This window comes from Ornithorhynchus anatinus, chromosome 17, assembly GCF_004115215.2.
Source record: "Ornithorhynchus anatinus isolate Pmale09 chromosome 17, mOrnAna1.pri.v4, whole genome shotgun sequence".
Lineage (NCBI taxonomy): Eukaryota > Metazoa > Chordata > Mammalia > Monotremata > Ornithorhynchidae > Ornithorhynchus > Ornithorhynchus anatinus.
The window spans coordinates 20,940,062-20,959,561 of record NC_041744.1 but is presented as its reverse complement, the minus strand read 5'-3'; the positions used below and the strand labels follow the sequence as shown (position 1 = coordinate 20,959,561).

The 19,500-nt window shown below is 50.3% G+C and overlaps 1 protein-coding gene and 1 long non-coding RNA gene across 2 annotated transcripts in view; one reads left to right on the top strand and one right to left on the bottom strand.

The window, feature by feature from the left end:
• Window positions 1-19,500, top strand: part of RCAN1 (regulator of calcineurin 1) — a 63,217-nt gene that overhangs the window by 4,859 nt on the left and 38,858 nt on the right. The window lies entirely within an intron of this gene.
• On the bottom strand, window positions 176-12,538 carry LOC114817952. Its single transcript, XR_003765783.1, has 4 exons — window positions 12,401-12,538; window positions 9,224-9,277; window positions 5,765-6,086; window positions 176-209 (listed from the first exon to the last, which is right to left on the bottom strand). It is a non-coding gene; the product is annotated as an uncharacterized LOC114817952 (long non-coding RNA).

Below are 19,500 nucleotides of genomic sequence, written 5' to 3'. Positions count from 1 at the left end.
ATATATACAGTTGAGCGGACGAGTACAGTGCTGTGGGGATGGGAAGGGAGAGGTGGAGGAGCAGAGGGAACTGAGAAGCAGTATGGCCTAATGGAAAGAATACGGACCTGGCACTCAGAGGACCCGGGTTCTAATTCCAGCCTCGTCACTTGTCTGTTGTTCGTCCTCGGGCAAGGCACTTCACTTCTCTGGGCCTCAGGTTACCTCATCTGTAAAATAGGGATTAAGACTTGGGAGCTCCATGTGGAACAGGGACTGGGTCCAACCTCATGGGCTTGTGTCAACTCCAGTGCTTACTTCAGTGCCTGACACATAGTAAACGCTTAAATATCTTTGTTGAAAAAATGGCTAAGATGGGTCCTGGTGGGAACAATCGATCCATCTGTCAGTGATAGTTACTCAGTAAATATCACTGATGATGGTACTTAATGAGAGCTCACTGTGTGCGCAGCACAATTCTAAGCACTTGGGAGACTACAACAGGTTCGGTAGACACGTTCCCTGCCCACAAGGAGTTTACAGTTTAGAGAACATTTGGTTCTAGAGAGAGGTACCACGCCTTGCCTACCTTGGGTGTTTCGCTCTAAATTCTCTTAATAAGCATGGTCATGTGGCTTATCCGTCCACCATTCAATTTTTTCAGTTGTCGCATTTTAAATCAGGGCAATCTTCGCCCTGAGTCAAGCGCTCCCAGATTTCTCTGGAAAATGGCTGAATTTTTCTTTTTTTTTTTCTCACATTAAAAATCCACATCCTGCGGGCGTTGCCATTTAGGACGCATCTTCCATCTCCCACTTCAAAATCACAGGCCTTTCAAAATCAAATGTTCTTTCTTTGCACGGATCGCTCATCTCCTCCCCGCAATAAACCACTCAAAGGTTTGTTTTTTTTTTTTTTTTTTTAATGCCGAGGGAACAGATTCAGAGCGCAGCCACCTGCCATGACAGCCTTTTTCCAAGCCCCTGGACAGAGGAACGGGAACAAAAAGATAGGTTTAGCCCCTGAGTAGGGCAGGCGGACCAGAACCCCTCGGCTTTTGCATTTATACTTGAGGTGCTATTTGCTATCAGGATTTTTGATTAATTAAATGCGGTCAGATGACACACACACTTTCCCCCTCATCGCTCCGACCCCATCCGTGCGTCACTCCTGATACATTTTCGGCCCTCCTGCGCGCATTGGTCGGGAGAAAAATAGCCCCCCTCGGTGACCGTTTTTTGTGCCCAGTTGTGCAGGCGGCGTTCTCACTGTACCCAGCAGGGTGCCAGCCACTCAAAATGCAGTTAGGATGTGAGCGGGCGGAATCGCCTTCAGGTTTGGTCCTTGAAAATGCCCGTCGGCATCTAGTGCCCCAGCGGAGCCGTTGGCGACTGCATCCTGTGTTCCAGGCTGCTTCCCTCCCCAAGGTGCCACCCTGGCCTCGGGGGCGGGCTGAGGAGAGAGTGCCTCGCAGTCCTTCCTGACAAGGTGAAGAAATAGAGCCTAGGGAACAAACAGTTTCTACCTGGAAAGGCAAAAATTTCCAACAGGTTTTAGAATGGAAAAAAAGGGAGTCCTTTTGGGGTTGATTTCTGGGTCTTCTGGAATTATCTTCTTTTTTGGGGGATCTCGTGTGGGTGGATTTAATTTTTTTTATCCCCACTTCCTAACAACGTAGGCCGCAGCCCACGGCTCACTACAACAGGGAGGAGACCTTGATCGAAAACTGCATTTTTGGTTCCCTGTCATTCGGCAGAGGAGGAATTGAGGGAAGGTGGTATGGTGATAGTATCTATTGAGCAGTCACTGGGTGAAATGCCCTGTACTAATCTCGGGGGATGTAGAGAGCAGACAAGTGACTCGTTCCCTGCCCACAAAGAGTTTACATTTTAATGGGGAGACAAACTGTTTTCAGGGGACCCAAAATAAAAATCGAATTAACATGAATGTTTATCTATTTATGCATACCTCTGTAAATGCTAAGATACATATAGGGTATTAAAGGGCAGTATCCCCTAGATCTATAGGTACATATCATTAGTGTGATCGCCTCACTATTTTCATTGAACTCACTTTCCTCGTCACCTTGAATACTTTTTTCAGAACTCCCCCAACGCCCCCCAGGCTGGATGCCATCGCTGGATGTCAGCAATGCAGTTTGGAATATTTTGTCCCGTGTCTCCAGTTTCTTCAGAGGGAAATCTTGCTGACCCATCCTAGTCTATGCTTGCCGTAATTTTTAATTATGCAGATTGTTTCACTGCAGTTAGTTCTGAACCTAGGGGATGTCTGAGCAACAGAAAATCCATCGGGGACAAGTCACTCTGAGATGCCATCGTTGGGGTGTGGACGATTTGAGCCCTGTCAAATTCTCTGTGTGTGTGCGTGTGTGTACACCCTCTCCTATAGGCCAGCCCTCTTCTGTCCAGGTGAACGATGACCAGCTCACCACCTGCCCTGTTTCCCCCTAGGTTTATCCAGCTTCTTGTTTGCTCAGAGGAAATTTCCCAGGATGGGATTCTGCTCTTCCTTCCTCCCTCTCTTATTCTGGGGAACAGCCCACATGCCTCACATTCCACCATGGTGAAGCCAGGCCTACCTGCAGTCCAGGGCACGGGGCCATCGACAACGTTCAGAAAACCCAGAGCCCAAAGTCAAAGACTGTAAAATAATAATAATCATAATGATGGTGTTTTAAGCGCTTACCATGTGCCAAGCATTGATCTAAGTGCTGGGATAGATACAAGGCTATCAGGTTGTCCCCCGTGGGGCTCACAGTCTTCACCCCCATTTTACAGTCGAGGTAACTGAGGCACAGAATAATAATCATGGTATTTATTAAGCGCTTACTATCTGCCAAGCACCGTTCTAAGCACTGGGGTAGTTATAAGGTTATCAGGTTGTCCCACGTGCGGCTCGCACCCTTAATCCCCATTTTCCAGATGAGATCACTGAGGCCCAGAGAAGTGAAGTGACTGGGCCCAAAGTCACACAGCTGACAAGTGGCAGAGCGGGGATTGGAACCCACGACCTCCGACTCCCAAACCCGGGCTCTTTCCGCCAGCGCCGTAAATGTAAGCAGTCACTCTCGTCATAAGGAGAGCGGGAATTTCTCACCACCCCAGTCCACACTCCGGGGTGCAGCTGGGATGGACCCTCCTGTCCCTCTCCCACCCCCCAACCGCCTGCACCCCCACAAAAGTTTTGCCCACCCCTGGACTTGGTCCCCGGGGTCCCCGGAGCCAGCAGATGGCACCACTGCCTCATCTTCTCATCTCTCCCCCTTGGTGTGCAGGCAGCTGGGGTTACAAAGGGCCAGAACTGGAGCCTGAAAACCAATCGGTCAGTAAACGAATCAATGGTATTTAGCGAGCACATAACTATGTGCAGAGCACCGTACTGACCGTTTGGGAGAGTACAATACCACAGAATTAGCAGTCACGTTCCCCGCCCGTAAGGAGTTTACAGTCTAGAGGGGGAGACCCACGTTAGTATGAGTAGCATACTATGTAGTATCAGTAGCATAGTATGAGAAGCAGCGTGGCTCAGTGGAAAGAGCAGGGGCTTGGGAGTCAGAGGTCATGGGTTTGAATCCCGGCTCTGCCACTTGTCAGCTGTGTGACTGTGGGCAAGTCACTTCACTTCTCTGTGCCTCAGTTACCTCATCTGTAAAATGGGGATTAAGACTGTGAGCCCCACGTGGGACAACCTGATTCCCCCGTGTCTACCCCAGCCCTTAGAACAGTGCTCTGCACATAGTAAGCGCTTAACAAATACCAACATTATGAGTAAACCAGTAATTTGTAATCTCTAATGATAGGTACCTTAGGGGGTTTGGGGTGGGCCGGATAGCAAACGTCCAGAGGTCACAGATCGACGTGCATAGGCGCCGCAGAAGGGAATGCTCACTTGTATATATTTTATTACCCTATTTATTTTGCTAATGAGGTGTCCATCCCCTTGATTCTATTTATCGTGATGTCTTGTTTTTGTCCATCTGTCTCCCCGGATTAGACTGTGAGCCCGTCATTGGGCAGGGATTATCTCTATCTGTTGCCGAATTGTCCATTCCAAGTGCGTAGTACAATGCTCTGCACATAGTAAGCGCTCAATAAATACTATTGAATGAATGAATGGAAGGGAGCCGGGGAAAAGAGGGCTTGATCGGGGAAGGCCTCTTGGAGGAGACACGACCTTAGCGATGCTTTGAAGGTGGAGAGGGTGGAGGTCTGGAATAAATGGAGGGGGAGGGAATTCCAGGCTAGGGGAGGACGCGGGAAAGGGGTTGGCGGCGAGGGAGATGAGATCGGGGCACAGTGAGTAAACTGGCGCTAGAGGAGTGGAATGTGCGGGCTGGAGGAGAAGATTAAGCGAGATGAGGTAGGATGCGGGGAGCTCACTGAGTGAAAAGCCTCACTATCCCAATGGGCCTGTAAACTGACTTCTGAAACAATTTAAACTCCAGGCTCCAGCCTGGCCCCATCTCCCAGCCTTGGGCCCTAATGGCTTTGTGGGAGTGAATGGCCTTCAGCTGTCTCCCGGAAAATAGCCCTCTCGGAGAACAGGAGCCAGAGGAGCTGGGTTCCAATTCCAGCTCTGCCACTTGCCTGTTGGGTGACTTTGGGCAATTCACTTCACTTCTCTGTGCCTCAAGACCCTCATCTGTAAAATGGGGATTCGATACCTGTTCTCCTTCCCCCTTAGACTGTGAGTCCTGTGTGGGACAGAGAAGGTGCCCAGCCTCATGTTTTGTATCTACCGCAGCTCTTAAAACAGGGCTTGGCGTTTTATAAGTGCTTAACAAATACAATGAAAAAAAAGAAAAAAAAAAAGGAAAGAAAAGTAAACCAGCAAGTAAGGACCAATAGCTAGTACTGTTAAAATGACCGTACCCTTAGAGATGTTTCCTTACCATTTTTTTCCCTCTTTCCAACTAAACTTGGAAAATGGCCATGTTATCATTTAAATTGCAGTCCCATGTGAGCCCCATGCAGAACAGGGCCTGTGTCCAACCCAATTTGCTTGTATCCACCCCACGCTTAGTAAAGAACCTGGCACTCAGTACAGAGCCCAGGCTAAACCCCACTTTTCCTCATCTCCCACTCCCTTCTGCGTCGCCCTGACTTGCTCCCTTTGCTCTTCCCCCTGTCCCAGCCCCACAGCATTCATGTACCTATCTGTAATTTTATTTATTTCCATTGATATCTTTCTCTCCCCCTTTACACTGTAAGCTGGTTGTGGGGAGGGAATGTCACTGTTTGTTGTTGTACTGTACTTTCACAATCACTTCGTATAGTGCTTTGCACACAGTAAGCATTCAATAAATACAATTGAATGAATGAATGGTACATAGTAAGTGCTTAAGAAATATCACAATTATTAGCAAATGCTACAATTAAGTATCATCACTGTATTTAGGAGAGTACAGCATAATAGAGTTAATAGAACTATTCCCCACAAATTGTCTGTTGTGTGGCCTTGGGGAAGTCACTTCACTTCTTTGTGCCTCAGTTCCTTCATCTGTAAAATGGGGATTGAGACTGTAAGCTCCACGTGGGACAGGGACTGTGTCCACCATAATTTTCTTGTATCCACCCCAATGCTTAGTAAAGTACCTGGCACACAGCAAGTGCTTAATAAATACCACAATTACTATTATTAAGGAGGTTACTAAATATATAGTAGAGGGATATTTTGTTGGAGCTGCGTTCCCCACATACAAATACAATGAGTGGACAAGACAGGGAGCTGAACAGACCAATTTATCTCACAACGTCAGCCTTACCTCTTGACGTCCCACGATGGGTCAGATCAGACAGGTGGAAAATCCTCCTTCAGGGAAGCGACCCTCCTCTCAGTTCAGGCACCAAGGCTGAACAGAAAATCCCAGGCGAGACACACAGAACCTCTCTTCTGCCTTTGCCCCAGCGGAGGACGTTTATGCCCTAAAAGCCCTTTAGGACAAAACCAATCCGGGAAGGAGGGGACTCTTTGCCAAGGTCATCTTAAAGGATCTTTTCATTTCTCAGGAGTTGGCCAGGATCAGAGGAAATTTTGTTCTGTGGAGGCTTTTGTTAGAAAGAGGCTCCCAAGAGAAGCAGCGAGGCCTAAGGGAAAGAGCACAGAGCTGGGAGTCAGCTTTGCCAGCATGTGAAGCCACTTAACTTCTCTAGGGCTCAGCTTCCTCATCTATTAGCTGGGGATGAAGTACTTGTTCTTTCTGCCCCTTAAATGGGATCCTGGTGTGGGGCAGGGTCTGGGCCGGCTCCAATTATATCTACTCCAGTGCTTAGCGCAGTGCTCGACGTAGCGTACGTATCATGAATAGTGAGGCGGGAGGGTGCTAGGCCACTGATAGCTTGGCCTAGTGGATAGAGGGTCAGAAGGACCTGGGTTCTAACCCCAGCTCCACCATCTCTCTGCTGCGTGACCTTGGGCAAGTCACTTAACTGCTCTATGCCTGAGTTACCTCATCTGAAAAATGGGGACTAAAACCATGATCCCCGTGTGGGACGTAGACTGGGTCCAACCAGATTGGCTTGTATCTACCCCAGTGCTTAGTACCGTGCCTGGCACATAGTAAGCGCTTAACAAATGCCATTTAAAAAAAAGAGAGAGAGAGAGAACAGGATATGGAGGCGATATAAGGAAATGGCTTGGGGAATCCTGAAGGAAATTGTCAGTGAAGACTTCATCATACAAAGGGTGTGGGCTCTTGGTTTTGGGGGGAGAGAAGGCACCTCTCTCCCACCACTCCAGCAACTAGAGCAAGAGTCACAGCCTTGTGACCCTGGTAAATGGCAACGATCCCCCTCTCAGGCTGTCGGCCGAAAGCCCAGGCAGGGGAGAGCCCGCGAAAGAAAGGAATGGCTGACATTTTCTCTCCTCCTCTGCCCGCTGATTGCCCACCATTGGGTCTGCCCATTGGCAGACCCTCTGGCCAGCTGGGCAGAAGTGGCTCACAGCAGGGGGCCTCTCTGCCTCCCCATCTTTGACCTGACTTGGCAGGAGTGGAGGACGGGGCGGGGAAGAGGAGAGCAGGTGTAAGCTTACACCCCCAGCTCGGGCCTCTGAGGCTGAGAGCGGCCAGAGAGCCTCCTTAGTCCGGCCCTCCTGTGGGTGTGGAGAGGGTTTTTTCTTCTGGTGTGTTTTCTTTTCCTGGCAGGACACCTAATGACCTATTAATTGGGACGGAGTCTGGAAAAAACAGTTTCTTTTCATTGACTGGACTCTAATTACCTGCTTGGCGGGGGCCGCGTTTCGCCTGCCCTGATCCTCGGGGTTTATCCCACCTGATTTTTCGTCCAGCCCAGCTTGAGACCGGGACTGGTGGGGGTGAGCGGGTGGGTTTTGGGGGCAGTCTCGGTCACCAAATACTTCTAGGGCAGAATGGGTGACAAGCGGGTGCAAAATCAAGGAGTCACAACGGCTCAGTCTGGCTTAAGATCCTCCCTGACTCCAGCTGGCGTTTAAAGCACTGCTCTGGAAGTTTTGCATTTCAGCCTGCCGAGGGTGGGAGTTTGCTAATTCTCTTGGGACCCTGGATGTTCAGAGTCAGCGTGGCCTCGTGGGGAAAGGGCCCGGGACTGACCGTCCGGAGATGCGAGTTCTACTCCCAGGTGTGCCTCTGGCCTGCTGTGTGACCCTGGGCAAGTCACTTCACCTCTCAGGGCCTCGGTTTTCAGCTCTAGGAAATAAGGATCAGCCTGTTGCTCTCTCTGTCTCTTACATTGTGAGCTCTGTGTGGGACAGGGACTGTGTCTGATCTGATTATCTTGGATCTACCCCAATGCGTGGCACCATGCTTGACACAGAGTAAGCACATAATAATAATAATAATAATAGTAATAATAATAAAACTTCTTCTTGATTACCATGCTTTCCAGCTCTCTTCCAGTTAGCCTTCCCCGGTTAATCAGTGGCATTGATTGAGCGCTTTCTGGGTGCCGAGCACTGTACTAGGTGCTTGGGAGAGTACAGTACAGCAGAGTTGGCAGACGCGTTCCCTGTCCGTAACAAACTTAGGCCCGCGTTTCCCCTCGTCCTTTTCCTTTCTGCTTTGCCTTTGCACGTGGAATTAAACCCTGGAAGCACTCGATACTCACCCCTCCCTCAGCCCCCTCAGCACTTCTGTCCTATTCACAATTTATTTTAATGTCTGTTTCCCCCTCTAGAATGTAAGCTTCTTACGAGCAGGGAACGTGTCTACCAACTCTGTTGGACTGTTCTCTCTCAAGCATTTAGTACAGTGCTCTGATTCTCTCTTCTCATCCATTTATGCCTTTGTTCCTCTGGGTTAGAGACGTTCAGCCGAGTCTGGTATCTTTGAGGCACCTTCCGAGGTCTGCAGCCGCAGCTTCCCCGGAAGATAAATCTTGTACAAGGATCTTGCAGAAGTTCATCTCAGTAGTTTAAGGCCGTAAAACCTCTGATTTTCTGACAGAAGAGGAGATAGGGACCTCACTGGAAATGCCTCTTTAGAGCTTGATGTCTCTGTCTCGCGGGACAGAGAGGTGATGGATTTAGCAATGAGGATGTTTGCACAATTTATCGGACGGCTTGTTCTACTCAGGATGTACTTCAGGGCTAAAATGAATAACGTGCTATTACTGCTTAGAGGCTCTGGGAGCTCTGTGTACACACAGATCCCTTAACCTTCAGAACTCCTTGGCAAATAGAGAAACCGCATGTCCTAATCGATAGAACACGGGCCTGGGAGTCAGGAGGACCTGAGTTCTAATCCCGGTTCTTCCACTTGCATGCTGGGTGATCTGGGGCTTGCCGCTTCCCATCTCTGTTCTTCAGTTCCCTCATCTGTAAAATGGGGATTAAGACCGTGAGCCCTTCGTGGGACACGGACTGTGTCCGACCTGATTTACCTTGTATCTGTTCCAGCGGACTCCCGGGACGGAGTCTTCCCAGCGTTTAGTGCAGTGCCTGGCACAGAGCGAGTGCTTAACAAATACTATGGGTTCTAATCCCGGCTCCCACATTTTTCTGCTGTGTAACCAGTGGGCAAATCACTTCACTTCTCTGAGCCTCATTTACCTCATCTGTAAAATGGGGATTAAGATTGTGAGTCCCATGGGGGACAGGGACTATGTCCAACCCATTTAGCATGTTTCTACCCCAGCCCCTAGTAGAGTGCTTGACCCAGAGTAAGTGCTTAACAGAGACGACAATTATTGTTACCATTTTTTCAACAAGAAAGAAAAGTCTTTTGAGGCAATAAGCAAGACCTTACCTGCTGCTGGCTTGAAATCTTCAAGACATCAGCTTCTTTCCCAGTAATATCGCTCTGGGTGGAGGAAGGAATAATGAAATCAATTAATGGTATTTATTCATTCAATCATTCAATTGTATTTATTGAGCGCTTACTGTGTACAGAGCACTGTACTAATCGCTTGGGAGAGCAATCAGATCAGTACTGTGATCAGATGCACCCTTGATTCAGAGACCGGGAGGGTTTCCTATATTTAAAAAAAATATATTGCTGAGAGATCATGAGCCTGAAATACCCAACTTGAGGAAAATGAGTCCTGGGGTGGACTGAGAGTGGAGCGATGAATCTGATCTTTCCCCCTCTGGGTGGCATACTGGAGGTCGGGGTAATGAATTAATAATAATTACAGTATTTCTTAAGCACTTAATATGTGCCCAACCATGTACTAAGAACTGGGATGGAAAAATGCAATTAGTTGAGACACCGTCCCTGCCCCACATGGGGCTCACAGTCCAAGGGGGAGTGAGAGTAGGTACTGAATTCCCATTTAACAGATGAGATTGAGGCACAGAGAAGTTAAGTGATTTACACTACAAGCAACTAGTGGAGCCAGAATTAGAACCCAGATCCCCTGAGTCAGTCTATCAGCCAATCAATCAGTGGTATTTATTGGGCATTTACTGTGTGCAGAGCACCGTCCTAAGCACGCGGAAGAATACAAGACAACAGAGTTGGTAGACAAGTTTCCCCACCCACAACCAGCTTACAGTCTGTGCTCTGTAACTCCTCCTCTTAATTCATTATTTAACTTATTTATTTTTAATGCACTTATTAAAATTCCTAATACTAGTTAACTTGTTAACTCATATCTGTAATTTGATTTAATATCCTTCTTCCTCAGTAATCTGTAAATTCCTGGAGGTCAGGGATCACGTCTTCTAACTTTCGTATTCTCCCGCGTACTTAGCACAGGGCTCCACACGCTGTAGGCATTCAAAAAATATTACTGATTGATCGGATCGATTTAGACGTGCCAGGGCTGTACCCAGTTTGCACATCAAGCTCTTGGAACATGAAATTGTTTGCCGTCTCTAGCGCGCAGTTTGATGGACTCCCCTAGAGAATGATGGCTTTTGTAAAGAAAATGCCGGTGAGCCAGAGGGTCGTTTTCTTGTTGGTTGTCAGACATGCAAAAACCTGCCTGGTAATACTGCGATAGAAGCAGTGTGGCCTAGTGGATGGAGCACAGGCCTGGGAGCCGCGAGGACCTGGCTTCTAATGCCGGCTCCGCCACTTGTCTGCTATGTGACCTTGGGCAAGTCGCTTCACTTCTCTTTGACTAAATCCCCTCAGCTGTAAAACAGGGATTAAGACAGCGAGCCCATGTGGGACACGGTCTAGATTGATTAGTTTGTATCTACTCCAGCACTCGGTCCCTGTCGCACGTGGGGCACACAGTCTTAGTCCCCCTTTTACAGATGAGGGAACTGAGGCACAGAGAAGGGAAGCGACGAGCCCAAGATCAGCCGGCGTGCAAGTGGAAGAATGGGGATTAGAACTCAGGTCCTCCTGACTCCCAGGCCCGTGTTCTATCGACTAGACCATGCTGCTTCTCTGTTTGCCAAGGAGTTCTGAGGGCACAGAGTAAGCGCTTAACAAATACCATGAAAAGAAGTAAATTTATAAATCTGCTACAGCTTTTCTAGAGCAGCAGGTGATGCATAGTTAAATACCTCAGATGTTCTCTCCGTCTCTCCCTCCCTCATTCTATTGCTCTCTTTCTGGCCCCGGGCCTCCTGCTGTCTTGGTAATTTCTCCCTCAGCTACTTCTCATTATCTCGCCTCACCTAGCAATTTGAAAGAAACCATAATAGGTGACAGGAGATTATATTTCTGTGGCCGAATGAAATTTTCCACTGAAGTCAGCAGAGGAAGAACAGTAGGTTGGAAAAAGAGAAAAATATTTTGCACACGGGACATGTTCTAGGATGGATGCTCCCGGGGTCAGGCCGTAATTATGAAATTGAATTGGGTTTGTTTTTTTTCTTCTTCTTCTCAAAGCTCAGTTATTGCGATGGTGGGAGGGGGTTGGGTGGGGAGGGTAATGCATGTGTGTTTTGAACCCGGTAGGAAAAGAAGTTTCCATTTTTGATCAGAGAAACCAGACTTCTGTGTTTATCACTGACTTTCTAGTTTTGAACTGCTGACTCCCTGCTGTTGGTCCAGTGGGAGAGCACTGCTCAGGGAATCAGGAGACCTGGGTTCTAGTCCTGGCTCTTCCCGGAGCTGGCCAAGGCAGGCAGAGCCTGTATATGGCTTTCACCTTGGGCTATCCCCCTCCCTACTCCTTCCTTTCCCTCTTGCCCTAGAGGGAAGACGACAGGCAGGGGCGGGGAAAGTTTAAGTGGGGAGCTTCCTTCAGAGAAGAGGAAAGGGCCATGGAGTCAGTGGACCTGGGTTCTAATCCTGGCTCTGCCACGGGCCTGCTGCGTGACCGTGGGCAAGTCACTTTGCTTCTCTAAGCCTCAGTTTCCTCATCTGCAACATGGGAATAAAATATCTATCCTCCCTCCCCCTTAGACTGTGAGGCCTGTGCGAAACAGGGACTGGGGCCAACCTGAGGATCTTGTATCAACCTCAGTGCTTGCTACAGTGCTTGGCACACAGTAAGGACATACAAATTCCACAGTTATTAATGATTATGAATCTTAGGATCCCATGGCTCAGAGCTGGGGGGCCGAGGGTGGTCTTGCCAATTTCCTTTCCTCCAGAGCACCTATGCGCCCCCCCGACCCTCGGCCCAGTCATGCGGGTTAACCCTAGTGCAGGGAGAGACCCCTGTTGTTGTTCAGTTGTGACGGGTGCACCTATCAATGCTTACAACCCAGATCGGTTCTGCAACCCGACAGCATCTGGAACATCTCCCTCCCCACCCTGCTTCCCTCACCCCTCCCTCCGCTCCCCCGGAGCCGTAAGGGCGATGAGGTCACCCTGTTGGTTAACTCTCCCTGCACAGAGTGTGACTCAGTCGGGTCGCTGTGCAGCATCCAGTGAACCCAGAGGCTTGGGAACGGGGTCACACGCCTTCATCTTCCGGGATATTAGATAGGTACAATGAGAGCCGGGAGCCGCTGGGACCCAACGGGAGTCACTGGGAGCCCCTAGACGGCCAGGGAGACCTCTGATCCCGTGACCTACCTAAAACGGAGGCGGTGCTGTTCCGAGGGAGCTGGGGACCCAGGCTGGCGGGTGGGCAGGTCCCCGTGCCCTGTTCAGCGAGACTTCGTCGATCGAGCATGGACCTGGGAGTCAGAAGGACCTGGGTTCTGATCCGGATCTGCCGTGTCTGCTGTGTGACCTTGGGGAAGTCACTTCACTTCTCTGGGCCTCAGTTAACTCGCCTGTGAAATGGAGATTTAGAGTGTAAGCCCCATGTGGAACAGGGACTTTGTCCAATACAGGTAGCTTGTGTCTACCCTAATGCTTCCAACAGTGCTTGGCACATAGAAAGGGCTTAACAAGTACCATAATAATAATTAGAAGTAGAAATACTAACTGGGTTTCTCAGCCCTGAACCAACACTCAACTGTTCGACCAACTCAACAAAGCATCGGTTGACAGAATCTCCGTTAGATTATTCATTCGATCGTATTTATTGAGCGCTTACTCTGAGCAGAGCACTGTACTAAACCCTTGGAAAGTACAATTCGGCAATAAAGAGAGACAATCCCTGCCCACGGAGGGCTCACTGTCCAGATTATAAGCTCCTAGAAGGCAGGGACCACGATCAACTCTGTCGTACTCTCCACGCAGTAAATGCTTTCCATTAGGTAAATTTTCAATAAATTGATTGCTTGATGGACTGGCCGGAATCGGTGAATCTTGGTAGACCAAACCCACCCTGTGCCGGAAATCCCCGGCCTGAGCAGAGCCCTGGAACCCCCAGCCCGTGGTGTGAGCCCAGCCCCCGGATGGGACCTTAAGTCAACTTGTAGCTGTCACCCCCCACCCTCCGCGGCTCCCGGTGACTGCCGGGAATGGGCGTCTCGGCCTCCCGGTGGACCCGCACCTGTGTCGAGTTACCCGCAGTTGGGTCTGGGTTCACCTGTGGCCAACGGCACTGGCCGCTGCCCCGGGGTCCTCCCAGCCTGGCCCGACGAACCGCGAGGGGCCACTTGGGGCCGACCCGGCGCCTGGGTGGTGTAGGGATCGGAGAGTCGGGCTCAGTCCTTGCTGAGCGCTGAGGCGAGTGACCACAACGCCTTCCCACCCTGGAGTAGTTCACCCTCCAGTGGGGGCGGTCACAGACCGTAACAGATGGGGCGGAGAAGAACACAAATCCCAGAAGCAGACCACACACAGTGCAGTTTTTCTTTGTGTTGGAAGAGAACGCAAGGATCCTTGAGACAGTCTGCCCACTTAGGAGAAAAAATATGCCCTAAGTGGATAGAGCCCGGGCCTGAGAGAAAGAGGACCTGGGTTCTGATCCCAGCTGTGCCCCTTGCTAAAATACTTGGGCAAGTAACTTAAGTTCTCTAGGCCCTATTCCCTCCTACCTAGACTGTGAGCCCCATACTGAGGCAGGGACTGTACCCAACCTAATTATCTTTTATCTACCCCAGCACTTAGAACAGTTTCTGACACATAATAAGTGCTTAACAAATAATGATAATCATTATTATTATTGTTAAAATACAGCCCCCCTTTTGGCCTTCGAGTCGTTACAGCGTCAGCCCCTTGGAGGCAAGGAGCAGGTCTGTTCCTTCTGTGTACTCTCCCCGGGGCTTAGCGCAGTAGTCTGCAAACGCAAGCCTCCCCAAAACATCACCGATGGACTGACGGCTGGTATCCGGTGAGAGCAGGGCACCCCAAAGCGGAGCCGTTCCAACCCCAGGGAGGCTCTCAGCTGGCACTGCGGCCCCTCCCTCAGCCAGAGTCCCGAATAGGGCTGCCTAGGTTTCACGGAGAAGAAAGAGCTCAGGACCAGGAATCAGGAGGCCTGGGTTCAAATCCTGGCTCTGTCACTTCAATCAATCCATCTCTCAAATTTATTAGGGGCTTACCGTGTGCGGAACACTGTTCTAAGCGCTCGGAAGTGTACGCTAGAAGAATATAGCAAGACACATTCCCTGTCCACAAAGGTCTCTTGCCTGCCGGGGGACCTCGGCTGTGTCACTTAACATCTCTGTGCTTCAGCTGCCTCATCTGTAAAATGGGGATTCAATATATTCAATATTTGTTCTTTCTCTCTCCCTTAGGCCACGAGTGCCCTGCGGGATAGAGACTGTGGCTGATTTGATTGTTTCTACCCCGCTGCTTAGCCAGCTTGGTGCCTGGCACATAGTAGATGCTTCACAAATAATTATAATAATAATGTCAGTACTTATTAAGCACTTATTTGCAAGCAATGTACTAAATGCTGGAACAGATATGAGATAATCAGGTTGGGCACAGTCCCAGTCCCACTCGCAGCTCACAAGGAGTATTTGGACTTCAGGGTGGGAAGAGGAGGAGTAATTGTATTTATTAAGTGTTTACTTTGTGCCGAGCACCATACTAAGCACTGGGAAAGAAATACAGAGGTAAAAATTAGGGAATTTTTGTAATAGTGGTGATGGTTGGAGCCGAGCCATCCACGCTCTCTCATCCCATTCCCCAGTGCCCAGCAGCCCCTACCGTGAGAGAGCGGGCCAGTTCCTGTTACCTTTCTTCCCTGAACCCCGGCCCGTCTTTCCACAGTCGGGGGGCAGGGCCTACCTGCCGCACCTCGGAGGTTGCAAAGATGCCGCTGGAAACAGCGCGTCGAGCCGACAGCCAGGAAATTTTAACGCAAGCGCCGCTCCTGATGGGATAATTGTGTGTGTCATACCACCCCGGGCAACGGTGGTTCATACTTTCCACTTTGTGCCAGCGACACTGGGCGGTTCACATATCACCTCGGAGCCTCGGGGAAGACGGAAGCCCAGCGGAATCATTCTTTCCACCCGGGCCGGCCTGCCTGCTGTCGGCCGGGGGTGGCCTGGCCGGGGTGGCCTGGCCAATTCATAATTAGTATTTATTGAGCGCTTACTATGTGCAGAGCACTGTACTAAGCGCTTGGGATGAACAAGTCGGCAACAGATAGAGACAGTCCCTGCCGTTTGACGGGCTTACAGTCTAATCGACGGGCTTACAGTCTAATCGTGGCCGGAGCGTGAACCGGGGGGAAACCGGTTGGGGACACTGGCCTCTGGGCTTCCCGGCTCCTCTGTCAGGCACAGAAGCTACAGTTGCTCTCTCCTCACGCCCCCAAAATGACACCTTCAAAACCACAGGGGCCTCTTCCCTTCATTTCTCCTCCCCTCCCATTCCTCATCCCTTCCGGTCTGTCGCTTTCTCACACCTGTGGGAGGAAAAGTTGAATGGAGGCAGAAAATAGAGGGGTGCAGACAGGGAGATTTGAGGAGGGAAAGACGAGGCCTTGGTTTTCCCCGCAAGTCCTTTGTAAGGTATGGCTACTGTCTTGTCTTATGCCGTCGAGTCCTTTCCGACCCATAGCGACACCACGGACGCATCTCTCCCAGAACGGCCCTCTCTCCATCTGCGATCCTTCTGGTAGTGGATCCATAGAGTTTTCTTAGTAAAAATACGGAAGCGGATTACCATCGCCGCTTTCCGAGCGGTAAACTCGAATCTCCGCCCTCGACTCTCTCCCGTGCCGCTGCTGCGTTTTGACTTGTAGCAGACTGCCTTCCACTCGCTAGCCACTGCCCAAGGTAGGAATGGGATGGACGGGCCTCTGCTTGCCTCTCCCTGCCATAGTCGAGACTGGTAGACTACTGGAAACTCTCCAGGTGCGACCCCGAGAGGGGTTACAGCTATTGTACATATGATTTACAGACAGACGAGATAGTGGCTAGAAGATATCTATGCATATCTACCCAAATATAGAGACCTATTGCATATGAATATATATATAGCTATATTCTATATCTACATATAAAAGATGTGAGTGTTAGGTATAGTGTTAACTGCTTCAGGTAGCTGCGTCAGGATTCATCTGGGAAGGCTTTCTGGAGGAGGAGGTGGGGAAGGAAGAGGAGTAAGATGTTCAGGAAGAGGAGTGGGGAGGCGATTCCAGGCTGCGGGGGACGAACCGTCCTGAGCCGAGCGGCGGGAGAGTCGGATGCCGGGGACCCCTCCGTTCCGGAGGCAGTGTGGGGGGCCAACCGGCATTTATGGGAAGAGGCCACTGCTAATGATGAACAGATCTGCCCCGTAAACCCTAATGGCCGAGAAAGAGGAAATAGCCTGCAGTGATAGCAGGAGAGATTTCAGCCGGACACAGGGTAGGGCTTCTTGTTCTGGGGGATGAAACAGTGGAAGGAGGTCTGGGGAGACTCCATTCATTGGTACGGGTGCCCTGTGGCCCCAGAGTGGGGGCGAATGGCCTCCAAGGGTGTGAAGCTGAAGCATTGTTTCCATCTCTCCCCCACCCTCCCACCTAATATTTGCACTTGACCCCCAGCCTAGCCCAGCCTCCATCTCTGATAAGACCTAAGAGTTCCCAAGTGGGAAAATCCTTTGCAGTTCAAAGCCTGCCTGCCAGGCACTGTACAAAGTTGGGGGGGTCATACAAGCTAATCAAGTCGGACCTAGTCCGGGTGCCACTTGGGGCTGACAGTCTTACTCCCCATTTTGCAGATGAGGAAACTGAGGCCCAGAGAAATGCAGTGACTTGCCCGAGGTCACCCAGTAGACAAGAGGCAGAGGTGGGATTAGAACCCAGGTCCTTCTGACTCCCAGGCCTGTGTTCTATCCACTAGACCGTGCTGCTTCTCTCACCCTTCTCCCTTAAAAGCCCTAACCGACCGTGGCCTCCTGCACTCCGAAAGAAAGATTTGGAGATCTTCAGAAGAGAACGAAGCCCTTACGTGGGCTGGATCGGTTCATCCTGCCTCTGCCTGGAGACGGGGAACTGCGCCAGATGACCTCTCTGGGGGCGCCTGATTTTTCTGTGAGCACAATCAGAGAGGAAAACACCATCGTTAGGACCAAATGTATGAACTGTTTGTTTTCCCGCCGGTCCGGTGGGGACTTCGGAAAGTCTCCGACTGTGGGTCCTTGTGGGATAATGATTTCCCGGTCATTATTTTTTCCTTTTGGGGATAGAAAGACAATCAATCAGTGGTATTTATTTAGCACATACAGTGTGCAGAGTGCCGTACTAAGTGCTTGGGAGAGTACAAGAGAACCACTGTAGCGAGGTTTGGAGTTTTGCCTAGTATGTTGCCGATCTTTGACTCGAGCTATATTTCCAAGCCTCCTCCTTTCCCCGCCCTTTTCATTCTGCTATCCAGCTGAACGTAATTCCAGGTCAAATACTTATGAATAATATTTTCCAGGTTGTGTCAGACCTTGGACTTCGGTCAGAAATACCTGTGTTTGGGAATTGCTTAATGCCTCGTCTGGAAGGGTTCCTTGTTTGTTTATCCGAATCTGACATCGAAAAGAAAGCCCGCAGCGATCCACAAACAGAACCGGTTTGATTCTGCCCGTAGAGTCCAGCCCACACCCCGCGTGGGTGCCCAACTCTGCCCCGAGCGGCTCCTTTTGTCGGAGGGCCTTGGTGTCTCGGCAACTTCCCTGCTCTCGCAAAATGTCCCAGAGCCCAGAGAATAGGTTTCAGTGCTGAAAACTCAACGCCGCTGTTCTAAAGGGTCCTGGTGACATTTGTGAAGTAGCGTGGCCTAGAGGAGAGAGCGCAGGCCTGGGAGTCAGAGGACCTGGGTTCTAATTCTGGCTCCGCCAGGTGTTTGCGGTACGACCTTGAATAAGTTACTTGACTTCTCTGGGCCTCAGTTATTTCATCTGCAAAGTGGGGATTCAATACCTAGTCTCCTTCCTGCTTAGACTGTGAGCCCCATATGGGACAGGGACTGTGTCCAACCTGATAAATTTGTATCTATCCCAACATTTTGGACAGTGCTGGACACATAGTAATTACTTAACTAATCGTAACGGTAATTTGGGTTCCCCACCTCGATTTTAAGATCCCTGAGGGCAGGCAGAGATCATGTCTACTCTCTTACACTGCCCTAAGTGTCTTACTACAGTGCTGTGCACCCAGCAGGCACTCAGACAGTACTTCTGGTGGATTCCCCCGCTTGCTTGCAGGGGGTCACTGGGCTTTCTCTGGTGTCTTTCCGAATTCACCATCAGGTCCAGTGGGAGATTGTGGAAACTCTCTCTCATCTCCTCCTTGAAAAGACTGCAGGTGACGGAGTATTTTCATAGGGCTTTATCTGTTTCCTTTTTAAAAAAAAATGCCCAGGTCTGAATACATATGCACCAGCCCCTAGACAACACGACTCGGGTGAAAGCAGAACACAGGTATTGCCCTTCAAAGCCATCTGATGAGCCACCAACTCCCTCCTTTGCCCTCAGAGAGTTGTCTCATGGTCGATCGTAAGGTTGGCGCTTGGGTGGACTTATACGTTCTCCTGCCCTCTGTCCTTGCCCTCTCCTTTCCTCCACTTCCCCCTCTCTCTTTCCCATTGTTCTTCCTCCCCTTCCTTCCCTCTCTCCCTTTCCTCTTTCTCCTCTCCCCAAGCCCCATCCCTCTCCCCGACATTCCCATCACTCCTCAGTTCTCACTTCCACCCGGTCTCCCCCAGAATCCTCTCCTGGGAGTTTCATTCCGGCCTGCCGGGAAGAATAGAATAACTCAGGCCGGCAGGCAGGATAATCACATCCCTTTGCCCCTCCAGCAGATAAGGTGTCAACTTTCAGCCCTTGAGTGAGGGCATGACTGAGAAGGAGTAGACAGGCCCTTAGCACACCAAGGCAAATCACATTTTAGGCTCCCACCCTCCAAGTAAGTTCCCTTTTTGAAAGATGCCAAAGAATCTCTTGGGGGGTGGAAAAGTCAATTTAAGGTCAGTTTCCTTCCTTTCCTTTAGAGTTTGTGCAGCAGAGAGTTTTCCTCCCGCTGCTTCTCTGCCCCTTGCGCCCATGGAGTAGGTAGGGACCGTGACTATGAATTCTACTGTTCTCTCCTAAGCGCTTGGTACAGTGCTCTGAGCCCAGCAAGTGCTCAAGAAATACTCTGGCTTGCTGGTGCTCCCATTCTGGGCCTATGTGGCTGAGAAATGGGTGCCCCCCCCCTGGCCTGAACAATAGGTAGTCAACGTGACGAACCGTGCGGCCGCCCTGCGGGTGATGTTTTCTACTGAGGGGCCGAATCACCTGCCTCCCCCTTTATGATGCCATTTGAGAGGTTCCACTGTGGTTTGCAAGCACTGCACATTGTCGGTTGG